Raw genomic sequence first — 12740 nt, 5'->3', positions numbered from 1 at the left:
ACTGAATGGTTTTTTACTTCAAGCCCTGGAGTCTGATAGGAATAATTCTCCATGAACTCCAATTTCAAGTGGAAATGATGGGCTATTTTGTATATAAGGTGTTGGTGGAGATGGAGAACTAGGGTGATCATTGTCCAATTAAAGCAAATTACCTTAGCTTCTCCTCATCAGAAAATGTGAAGACACAGCTGGACAGACATCCTAGAGATATATTTTCAGTGCAGCAGTCAGTCAATAAATATTTATTTAAAAACCTACTGGGTTGTCAGGCACATCTTGAGAGAGTAGTATGATCCTGAATGATGGTAATCAGTCAATAAATATCTGTTAAATGCCTACTATGTGCCAAGCATTGTGCTAAGCACTGGAGATGTAGAAAGAGGCCAAACACAATCTCTTCCTTATGTAAATCTCACCTCTCTACCTGTTCAGGGCTCAGTGGATGATACAGTGTATGAAATCTAGTTGTTATCCCTAGGTTTTCATAAACTTTCCCCAATATTTTCTTTGTGAAGTGACTCCCCCGGTCCTAGTCAATGGAAACTGGAACACCAAATCTAGAAATGATTTCCTTTAGCAATGTTTTAACTACAAATTCTGCTGTATTTGTAGATGATGGAAAAGATTCTGGTCAATGTGTACACTTCAAAGAGCTCAATCTAATGGGGAGACAAAACAAACAAATATGTACAAACCCATCCATCCATCTATCATTTATCTATCATCTATCATCTATGTATCATCCATCTATCTGTCATCTATCATCTCTGTCATTTAACATCTATCATCTGTCTTCTATCTATCTATCATGTATCTTCTATCTATTTCTCCACCAATCTATCTATTTAAGATTAATAGGGGAAAAAATTAAGAGAGGGAAGGCTCTAGAATTTAGTGAGATTGGGAAAGTTCTTCAGTAGAAGATGAGATTTTAGTAGGGACTTAAAGGAAGGCTGAGAAGTTCAAAGGTACAGATAAGAAGGGTAAAAACTGATCCCTTGTCTTTCATCATGTGGCTTCCTGCTCAGCTAATGTCTCACTCAGCTAATAAATTTGATTAAGTGCTTTCTATGTCCCAGGCATTGTGCTGAACACCAGGGAAACAAAGAAAGTCAGTTCCTGCCCTCAAGGAGCTCATATTCAAATGGAGGGACAATGATAGAAAGGATAATTGGAATAAATCAATGGGGGAAAAGCCCTAGAAGGAAGGCTTATTGAAGAAGGGGGAATTTTATCAGACTTGAAGGAAGCCAACAATTGGCTAAGTGATATAATAGACTGTGTTGGACTTGTCATCAGGAAGACCAGTGTTCAAATCCTGAATGTATGACCCTGCACAAGTCACTAACTTCTCACCATTTCAACTGTTAAATGACTGTATGACCCTGCACAAGTCATTAACTTCTCACCATTTCAACTGTCAAATAGGGATAAGAGAACCTCTTCTCATGTTTGTTGTGAAGATAAAATGAAATAATAATGTAAAATGCTCTAAAGTGCTGTATCAAGGCTAGCTATTTTGATCATCATTATGATATCCTATAAGCAAAATTATTTCCATGTTCCATATTAAAATATAGATATATATTTTATTCATCATTAATGAATAATAAAATAGTGTTAATATTATAAATAATAAATTTCTTGAAAGGATAATTCAGTAGTCTTCATTAATTTTAAATTAGTTTGCATGTATTAACTCTTTTCTTAAAAATTAGATTTGAGGAAGAAGAGAGGTAGGTGGAAATAAAGTCTAGGATACTAGGCACTTTGGTGGAGCAATGAATGCCACAAAAGGAGCAAAACTGTTCAGAAAAGGAGTAATGGGGATGTCAAAGATAAATTTTTTGAGTGTTTTCCATGTGTGGTTCACTTCCCATTAGTAAACAACCTCTCCTTTAAAAAGAGAGAAAGAGACTTTCAGACACTATAGCATCATGGTAAAATGATGACTTTGGGTCAAAGAAGTTGGGTTCAAATCCCACCTCTGGTGCTTACTACTTGCATGTACTTACAAGTACTATAACTTCTATGGACCTCAGTTTCCTCATTCGTAAAAAACCAGCTGGAAATATGTGAACCTGTGATTTTCTCCTTAATAGACACAGTTGTAGCTGCATGAAAGTCATAGATTTCACCATAAAAGGAATCTTAAGAGATCTTCTCATCTAACCCTTTAATTTGATAGATAAGGAAATTGAGATCAAGAGAGGATAAATGCCTTATTTAAGGCCCTAAAGACAGCAAGTGACAGAGACCAGATTTGTGTGATTCTGTGAACCTCAATTTAGCCCTTTTTGGAGAAAATTTTCCCTTTGTCTGTGCTCAGTTTGTTAAACTTCCGCTGGCATATAGGCTCCAGAGGAATATCTTTTCTAGCTGCCTCTACCCTCTTGGTTACCAGCTCCATCTTATTTGTATACTCTCTATTCTGTACTGAATTATTAGGTTCCTCTCTAAAGTTGCTACCTCCCTGCTTTCTTTTAATCTTGGAGAGGAGGGTGGGATCTTGGACAACTGAAATGAAGAACTTTGGGGATTATTTATAGGCAATTGAAAGCTTAATTTGCCTTTAAAAGAGGCACTGAGAACAAATATCTGAATACTTTGAGAGAAGATTCTAGAATTTTCCATCACATATCAACCTTTTCATTGAACTTTTAGCAATATCTTTCTTGTTTGGTACTTTACAGTTTAGAAAAGATTCACATAACCTCATTTGATCTTCCAGTGACTTTGACTAGTTTTACTCTCCTCAATTATCACACATATTTGGCCCCCTATGTGTGGATATATTCCAGGACTCTGTAAGATGATGGATTAGTAGCATCAACCCTCCAGAGTTATTGTGTGCATAAAATGAGATAATTTGTTAAATGCTTTATAAATCTTCAAATACTATGCAAATTCTATTCATTATTAACTATTCCTCCCCTATATCTCTTGTATCCATCCCCTTTCCTCCTGTGGCTGCCACTCTACCTCAGACCCTATTACATTATAGGGCACCTAGGTGATACAGTGGAGAGAGCAAAGGCCTGGAGTCAAAAAGACTCATATTCAAATCTGGCCTCAGACCAGTGGAGTGACCCTGGAATAGTCACTTCCCCCATTTGCTTCAATTTCCTCATCTATAAAATAATCTGGAGAAGAAGATGGAAAACCACTCCAATGTCATTGCCAAGAAAACTTCAAGTGGTATCACAGAGTTGGACCCAACTGAAAATAACTAAACAACAGCCTTTCATCATCCTTGTAAATGGTACTCCCACTTCAAGGCTCTCCTCTCCAGTCCATATTCTCTATAGCCATCAAAGTAATATTTCTAAAATTCAACCATTTTGTTCCTTTTCTCTAGTGTTTCCTTGTCATTTCTAAGATCAAACATCAAGCCCTGTATTTAGTACTTAATACCTTCATGAACCAACTCTTTTCAAGCTAATTTCCCATTTGTTTCCCTTGTGCTCTCTAGGTTCCAGCCAAAGTGGTCTCCTTGAAAGTACTGTATAGGGTATTCTATTTCTTATTTTTCTGCTGTTCACATAGCTCTCTGGCATGCTTTTCTTCCTCATCTCCAACTCTTAGAATCTCCAATTCCATTCAAGATTCAACTTATTACTGACTATAATTGTTTCCCTTTCCCTAGTTTACTTACTTTGTGTGTATGTTGTTTTTCAGTTATGTCTGACTATTTGTGAACTCATTGGGTTTTTCTTGGCAATGATAATGGAGAGGTTTGTCATTTCCTTCTCCAGCTGAGTTTACAGATGAGGAAACTGAGGTAAACTGGGTTAAGAAACTTGCTCAGGGTCACACAGATAATAAGTGGTTCAGGCAAGATTTGAACTCAAGAAGATGAGTTTTCCTGACTCCAGGCCTCTCAGTCCACTCCATCACCTAGCTGCCTATTGGTGTCTATACATGTGTGTATATATTTGTAGAAATTTCTCATTCAGTATGTTTCCCTTCTCCATTCTACTAGTAAAATATAAACCCATTGAAGATAAACATGTTTCCTTTTTATCCTTGTGTCTATAGTCCTTAATACAGGTTTGATCCTGAATAAATAACTTCTCAATGAATGAATGAATGAATACTATTGAATCATCTTTGAGGTTTTGTTGTCCAGCTACTCACATGAAAAATGAAAATAACTCAAAACACTGATCTGGTGCTTTAAAGTTTTATTTGTTAAATATTTTGTTTATAGATGAGGAAATTGAATTTATTATTTATTTTAAAAGTAAGGACAAGTCATGGCATAACCAGAAAAGATTCTTACCCTAGTCTTACCCAAAATGCCATGGTACAGCCTTGAGACACATGGTTGTGACAAGACAAAGAAGGCATAGCTGCAACATTGCTAAAGTTGGCTTAATGTCAAGACAGGGTTTGTCCAGCATCAAAGAGGAGGATGTTTGGGAATGGAAAGTCTATTCATGATAGAGTCCTCTTGGCTGGTTCATGTAGGTGTTTTCCATTATTCAGAGTTGACATGGTTGCCTCATATCTCTCATCTCTAGCTTTTACAGTAACAGAATTAACCCTAAGCGTACACATGGAATGGGGTTGTTCTTTTGCCACACTAACAGCACACCTTGATTGGGTGAGGTACACTCAGCAGCTAGTTTTGGGTCTGGAGAACATGACAACTCGGGAAAATGAGAGTCATTAGCAAAGAGTTAATTTGGGGGTCTTGACTGTTCATATCATCAAGCTGCCTTGCAAGAAAATTGCCTTTTAGAGAAATACTTTCAGAACTTCGTTAGTGAAACACCCAGACCTGCCTTCCTAGGGGTGCACAGCTCATCATCAATTTAACACATGGATTCTCCCATTACACAATGAACCCAGCATCCTCCAGGAGGTTATAGCTGGCACTGGTGCGCTTGTTTCCCCAGCCAAAGATATACCGAGCAATCTTATTCTAAGTGAAAAATAGCAAAGTAATAAAATTAAAGAATAATCCCTTAGAATGGGCCATCCCCTACAGTGCTGCCACACTCTTTGAATTCAGAGATGCTTCTTAAGTAAAGGCCAGGACTGAGTGTAGAATGAGGAAATCTAAGTTCAAGCCAACAGGTAGAACAAAAGAAACTCAGGATTACTTTCCCTTTTTCCCTTTATGCTGAAAGTAATTAGACTTTGTTGCTGCTGAATTTGTTTTCTGGACTCTTCCCCACATCTCCTCAGTGTGACAGTCTCCTCGTAGACAGGGTGGGAGGCTGATGGGATCATATCTCATCCTTTTCCTTGCTTCTCATCCTACTTTTTGAGCCATATTCATGTAACACAGGGAAGGGATCTTAGACATATAGAGAAAAGAGACTGCAAATTCCATCTACTCTCACATTTTGCTATTCAGCCTGGCACCATCATGACCTTATTATCCTCAAAGGTTTTTGCTTATTTTTTCTTTCAAGATGAGGTATATCCTTGCATTTTCATTCTCATAAAATTACAGAATCTCAGAGTTGGAAGGGACCTAGGAGGCAAAACCCCTCTATAGTAATATTCAGCCTTTATTTTACTGCACATTTGATACTTCCCTTATTGTACTTTTTAGCATTCAGTAACTTGAATTAACACTAAATAAACTGATTTCTGACTTTTAGCATTTGAAGAATTGAATTAATGATGATAATACAATTTATTAGCATTAATTAAAGTCATTAATAAAAATGTCAAATCGTATGTTGTCAAGGACAAATTCTGGGTCACTTCATTATGGACCTTCTTCCAGGTGGCCAAAAATCCATTAATCAATGTTCTTTAGTCATTGGGGGGAAAGGAAGATAATAAGCACTTATATAGCACTTAGTATGTGCCAGGCATTATGCTAAACACTTCACAAATATTATCTGATTTGATCCTCACAACAACCCTTAGAGGTAGGTGCTGTTATCACCCCCATTTTATAGCTAAGGAAAAATGAAGCAAACAGAAGGTAATTAACTAACCCAAGGTCACACAGCTGGAAAGTATCTGAGGTCAGATTTGAACTTATGTCTCCTTGTCTCTAGGATGAGTTTTCTATCTACTATGCCACCTATTTTACCAGTCCCTACCTTATTACTTACTACCCGTTTGACCTTGGGCAAATCCTAGCTTTCCTGAGCTTCAATTTCCTCATCTATAAAGATGAGGGGGTTGTACTAGAACAACTGTAAAATCGGAGAGGGAGTTGTTGAACTCCGGAGCACCCAAGATACCTTCTAGCTCTATATCAATAATCCTAAGAAAGCTTACGCTAAGGCTTAAAGAAGTTATGTTATTTGTGGGTGGAGAGAGGATCCCTGTTGAGAAAATCAGACATCTGGGTAAAGTAATGAAGCTTCTGTACTAGAAGTTGATATCCACCCTATCTCCAAGAGCAACACAAGCCCCTCTGTTAGAAAAAATCTGGACCAACTATATTTATAGCATCTGACAGTCTAAAACTCTTGCTTAAAATGCAGTGAGGATACTTTGGTTCAGTTTATTCTTGATAAAGCCATGTAGGATCTTAGTAATCACTGTCTTCTATTCTTAATGTTCATATTGCCATCCTTTTAATATCATGGGGCTCTGGAAACTTATATGAAAATAAGAATAACAATGTCTGAAAAAAATCTGGAAATACTTTATGTATATTCTCTCATTTAAGCCTTAATTTTATATCATGAGATCCATACTACAGTATTATTTGCTTCATTTTATGATAAGGCAACTGATACTGATGATAAATTTTGGAGATGGGCTATAAACTGAAGTTTTTTTGACCACAAGTCCAGTCCCCTCTTCAGCTCTCTCCAATGAGAAAGAAAGAGCTGTGAGTTCTTCCTTGGGCACCTCCAGGACTTACTGGCAGATATATCTAATGTTGTCTGTTCTGAATTGATGAGTGAAGGATGGAACTTCCTTTTGTGCACTTCCAGTCTAATGAGGTAGATATGGCTGCCATGCTTAGGGAACTTGTAAGAAAGTAGATTTGGACTGTTTCAAATTCCCTTGGAACTCATGTAAAAGCCATATAAAAGTATATACAGAAGGATATCTGTGAATGAATACAAATGAATTATCCCATTTCCCATCATATAGAGACACGTTTTACCTTCCTCTGTTAGAGCATAGAAAATTAACTGTTGGGATTCCCTTCCTCAAAATTCCTAGCCTCTATTTCTATCCCTGTGTTCAGTGTTTTGTGACCCTGAAACTAAATGTGACTAAAGAAGATTGACACCAGAGGAATTTGGGAGAATTCCAACTTTCCTGAATGTACAGGAAAGGGTTTTTTTTTTTTTTAAAGGTCATCTTCCTCTCCAATTACCAAGTACAAAGTAACTTTAAATGATAGATTTCTGTGTTTTGGAAGGATCTGCTTTTGAGGACAAATCCCTTGTCTAGTTCTTCTTGGAATCATGAAGTGAATTTTTATCTCTTCTGGAAATGTCAAGGTTGGTTTTATTTTTGAGCTCAAGGACATCTTGCACAGCTAGACAGAGGTGCAGGGAGGACGTTGTTGTTTTCTTTTCAATCATTCAAGCAAGCAACCAATCAACAAATGTTTACTGAATCCCTGTTATGTGCCCAGTGATGTATGAAGAAGTGGAAGATACCATAACTGACCTTAAAATATATCGTCAAATCAGGGAGCCGAGGCTCATGTAGGGTAAATAATAAATGGTACATTGTCTAAATATATTTAGTCCCCAAATAGTCAAAATACTATATGTGAAAGAAATATGAAACACTCATGGAAATTTTGTAGGAGTAATAAATGAGAAGAGAAAAATCAGTTAGGGGGGCAAGGTAGTTAGGAAAAGAAATATCACAGTTTATTGGAAAAGTGCTGGATTTGGTATCAGGGGACCTGAAGTTAAATCCCTCCACCTGTGTGACTTTAGTGAATTCCTTAAACTTTCTGTGTCTCAGTTTTTTCCTCTGTCATTTGAGGGAATTGGACTAGATCAGCTCTAACTGCCTTTCCAGGTCTAGGTCCATGGTTTCATGATTCATGGTGGATGTAAGACTTTGGATACAATTGGACCTTGGAGAATGGGTAGGATTTGGATGGGCAGAAGAAGGAGAGAAGGAAATAATGTGACTAAGGCAGAAGAAGTAGGAATGAACATGGTTTGAAGGAGAGTAGTTTGATGGGACTTGAGAGAGTTTGGCGAAACCCCCACAGAAATGTAGGCATGAATCTTGTCTCCAATATTTACTAGCTGTGTGGCATTGGATAAGTCATCTTAGTATCTTCATCTGTTAAATGGGTAGAATAATATCTACTTGTATTACTTTCAGCAGTACTTTTAGGTTGTTAGGAAGATTAAATGAGATGAGATCTGTAAAGTATTTTAAACTTTAAAGGGCTATAGAAATATCTTCGATTGCTGTTATTATAAGTTATTGCTATGGATGGCTTTATAGCCAAAGTCAGGAATTAGTACCTGATTTCTGATTAAAACCAATGTTGTGCTATGTAAGAGGGCACTGGGGCATAAGGATGCTCCGCGCCTTGGCAGTAACTTCAGTTTGAAGAACCTCATTATTTGTCCTCTGCCTATTTTATTTCAGATAGAGGCAAATTTCATTCAGGTTCAGGGTCCTGGGTAGTTGGGGAAAAAATAAAAACATCAGATAAGAAGTTATCTCCCCCAGTTGAGTTGGGGAATTCTTGAAGTTCATTGGGTCCAGGTCACAGAGCAAGACTGATATGTTAAACAAGGGGATCTCTTCCAGCTCTAAGTGTTGTGTGTTGGGCATCTCTCCTTCCTGAACCTCAAGACCAATACAACTTATACCCTCCATGAAAATCATTGACCTTATTGGTTCTCAAGGAGCAGTCTTTGGCTCCCCCTACAGGACTATAATAGAACTAACTGAGTTGTTAAGAATTGGAGCATGAGAATAAACTTGTGTGTGAGTACTAGGGAGAAGGGGGTTATATTCTGAAATAAAGGCATGAGATATTAAAGATATCTTCACAGTCAAATAGGAAGTCAGCCGTCTTTCAAAGCCTCTTGAAGGCATAATATATCTATTGTTTTTATCATATTTAATATTAAATATCAATTCCATGTTTGACTTGTGGAGTAATTATGATTCTTTTCAAAGTCGAAAAGGACAGGACCAAAGAGTCCTTAAGATAAAATCTTGGGGACAGATAGGTAGCTCAGTGTCAGATCCTGGCTTTAAATCTGGCCTGAGGAATCTCAAAACTTTGTGACCCTGGGTTTAACTCTTGTTAAGTCCCACTGCCTAGCCCTTACCTCTCATCTGCCTTGGAACCAATATGCAATATTGATTCTAAGATGGAAGATGAGGGTTTAAAAAGAAAAGAGGCAATCTCCTTTAGGTTATCCAAGATATATTGTAACTGGAAGCAGAACTCTCTAAATAACAATAAAAACAACAATGATAAACAACTGACTTATTTATGGTACTTTTATTTATTTAATTTTTTAGTTGCTTAAAAATTATTTAATTAATTAATTTAGAACATTTCCCATGGTTTCATGATTCATGTTCTTTCCCTTTCCTCCTCCCCCCACTCCTGTGGCTGATGCACAATTCTACTGTGTTTTACATGTATCGTTGATTAAGACCTATTTCCATATTATTGATAATTGCACCAGGGTGATTGTTTAGAGTCTAAATCCCCAATCATATCCCCATTGACCCATGTGATCAAGCAGTAAACAACTGACTTTTATAGAAGAACATAGATTTACAACAATTGTTACCCAGATTATTATTTCTTAGAAGGTATACTTGAGAGCAAAGACTTTGATTTTTGTCTTGGTATCTCCAGGGCTTAGCACAGTTCCTGGTATGTAACAGGGGATTAATAAATCCATATTGTTTGAGTGATGGATTTGATCTTCACAACAACCCTGTGGGGTATGTACAACAGTAGTAGTATTACCATTTTAGCAATGCGAATCCTGAGAAATCAGAGAGGTTAAGTGACATGGGTTACAGGGCTAATAATTGTGCTGTCCAAGGTCCTGTTACACTTTGTACTAACCCAAGCTGTAAAGCCACTAAGGTAGGAAGAGTAAGACCTCAAATTAGATTTGATGGTATTTTTTTAAGGAAAAAAAGGAAACCTCTTCTCCTCTGTTCCTTAAATATAGTGAGTTCATCCTCAGACATGATGCTAATGATGCCAGTGATGGAGGAACATTCATTCAAAAGTGTTTTTGGAGAGCTCCAGAGCTGGATGGCACCTAGAAGGATCTCAGAACTTAATGAGCCTTCTTTACCTCCTTTGAAAAGTACTCTAATCTCCAAATGAACAAATAATGACTCCCCTGTACAAAGCACTTTCATTTTAACTGGATCTCTGATTGCATCAGAGTGGGGAACCCCTTGTGAAGAACACCTTCTGCTAGTGTGGAGCAATCCATTCTCTAAAATTCATCATCTTCCATAAATCCAAATGTTTAGTGACTTGCCCAGGTCATGCAAACAGTATAAGTCAGAGGTGGATTTAAATTCAGGTCTTGACTCCTTGACCAGGTCTATTCATTACACTGAATCTTATATAGCACCTTGGGGTTCACAAAACATTTCCTCACAACAACCTGGTACAACAGAAACAACAGAAAATATCACTATACAGTGCATTAGAAATTGTGACTTCTCTATCCATATTCACTCAACTGAAACATACATATATACATATATATATATATAAAATCTCCTGGGACAGCTCAGTGGATTGAGAGCCAAACCTAGAGATCAGAAGTCCTGGGTTCAAATTTGACCTTAAAACACTTCCTAGCTGTGTAATCCTGGCCCAGTCCCTTAACCTCCTTTTTCTGACAGCCCTTACCACTCTTCTGCCTTGGAATTAATATCTAGTATTGATTCTAAGATGGAAAGTAAGGGTCTTTTAAAATTATTATTAACAGATTTAAGTCTTGGTTTATACTCAGATATTCTCTTGACTTTAGCTTAATTATTCTTTATATGCCTAAGTGTCTGGATGGATAATCCACAAAAATGGGAACCTGAACAATAGGTGTAATCTCAAAAAAATCAGCATCATTAAGAATTAAATACAAATTAAAATCACTGTATCCTTCCACTCAAACTCATCAGGTTGTCAAAAATAAATTGAAATGATAAAAATGAATATTGATTAGATTGTTGTGAGACATACACCAGAGATATCAAACACACAGACCAAAATGCTGCCACAAAGCTACTGCATGCTTCCTGAACCAGATTAAAATATAATTGAGAAATAATAAAAATAGCATTTATGAACATTTATGAACTGCCTACTATGTGCCAGGCACTGTGCTAAGCATTTTATAATAATAATCTCATTTGATCATAACAACAACCCGTTGAAGTGGATGCTGTCATTATCACCATTTTACAGATGAGGAAACAAAGAAAAAGCCAACATTTTTAGAATATAATGTTAATGTGTATCTTTTTAAGTCAATGCAGTGCCCTAGGGATCCTTATGTATAGTATGGTGGCCCTGGTTTCTATTTGAACTTGAGAGCACTTATGTATATTCCTACCTTGCTGGTAGAATTGGAAACCAAGGTAGTCTTTCTGGAAAACCGCCAGTATTATATGAAAGGAGCCATGAAATTGATGTCCTATGACCCAAAATTCCTACTTTACAAACATACTTTCAGGAAAACAATGAAAAGAAAAAAGAATTATTTGTACAGAAATGTTTATAGAGGCATTGTGTATAATATAGGCAATCTAATTTTCCAAGGCTGGGAATGAATAATTGGACTATGGAATATCATTGTATGAGGAATGCTGTTTCCATAAAAATACATCAAGTGTAGGAAGAACTAGAAATTTAGGGAAAAAATCTAAAAATAAAAAAAGAAATTAAAATGCTGATTGTGGTATATATTTTCATTATAGCTGTGCAAATAGCACAAATATGTTCATATCTGAACAAATATTGATAAGGGATCAGAAGAGAGCCATGGAATAGATTATTGATAAATTGACATTGATATCTTTTTGTTTAAAATTAAGTTTTTAATTATAATTTGGATTTATCATAAAATAAAGGATAGGAGTAAAAGGAAGAAAATAAAGTTAGTATTAAGGGTCGGTCAGATCAAATCCCCTCCAGCTCTTGCCAAATTTAAATTCCTCCCATGTTTTGGTCAATTTATAAAATGCGGAGCTCCAATAATTTTTTTTGCTCCCATGAAACAAAGTATCTGATGCTGTTGCTTTTTTTTTTAAACCCTTACCTTCTGTTTTGGAGTCAATACTGCGTATTGGCTCCAAGGCAGAAGAGTGGTAAGGGCTAGGCAATGGGGGGTCAAAGTGACTTGCCCAGGGTCACACAGCTGGGAAGTGTCTGAGGCTAGATTTGAACCTAGGACCTACCATCTCTAGGCCTAGCTCTCAATCCACTGAGCTACCCAGCTGCCCCCTGATGCTATTGCTTTTTAATTTGGTAATAAGATTAATTCAGCCTCCTCAAAGGTAAATCTCTAGCTACTACCCAAACATTAAATTTTTCTACCCACACCGATCTACCCTTCCAGTCTTCAAAGCCTGTTCCACAAATATAGCCAAACAGATAAAGAATCAATACTTTCCTCCATGTCCACCCTGAATTATTACCAGCCTTGGGTATGTAGTCTCTACTCATGGCTGGCACTTATTTCAGACCAAGTGATGGAACAGTATATCTTGAGCATTGGAGAGCTGAATTGCTGTACAGTGGCAAGAGGAATGAACTCATTATTGAGCTT

General features: G+C 36.9%; 1 protein-coding gene across 32 annotated transcripts in view; it reads left to right on the top strand.

The window, feature by feature from the left end:
- Positions 1-12740, top strand: part of KCNMA1 (potassium calcium-activated channel subfamily M alpha 1) — a 936156-nt gene that overhangs the window by 576631 nt on the left and 346785 nt on the right. The window lies entirely within an intron of this gene.

Source organism: Monodelphis domestica, chromosome 1 (assembly GCF_027887165.1).
Source record: "Monodelphis domestica isolate mMonDom1 chromosome 1, mMonDom1.pri, whole genome shotgun sequence".
NCBI classification, from domain to species: Eukaryota; Metazoa; Chordata; class Mammalia; order Didelphimorphia; family Didelphidae; genus Monodelphis; species Monodelphis domestica.
This window is presented reverse-complemented; position numbering and strand designations above follow the sequence as displayed.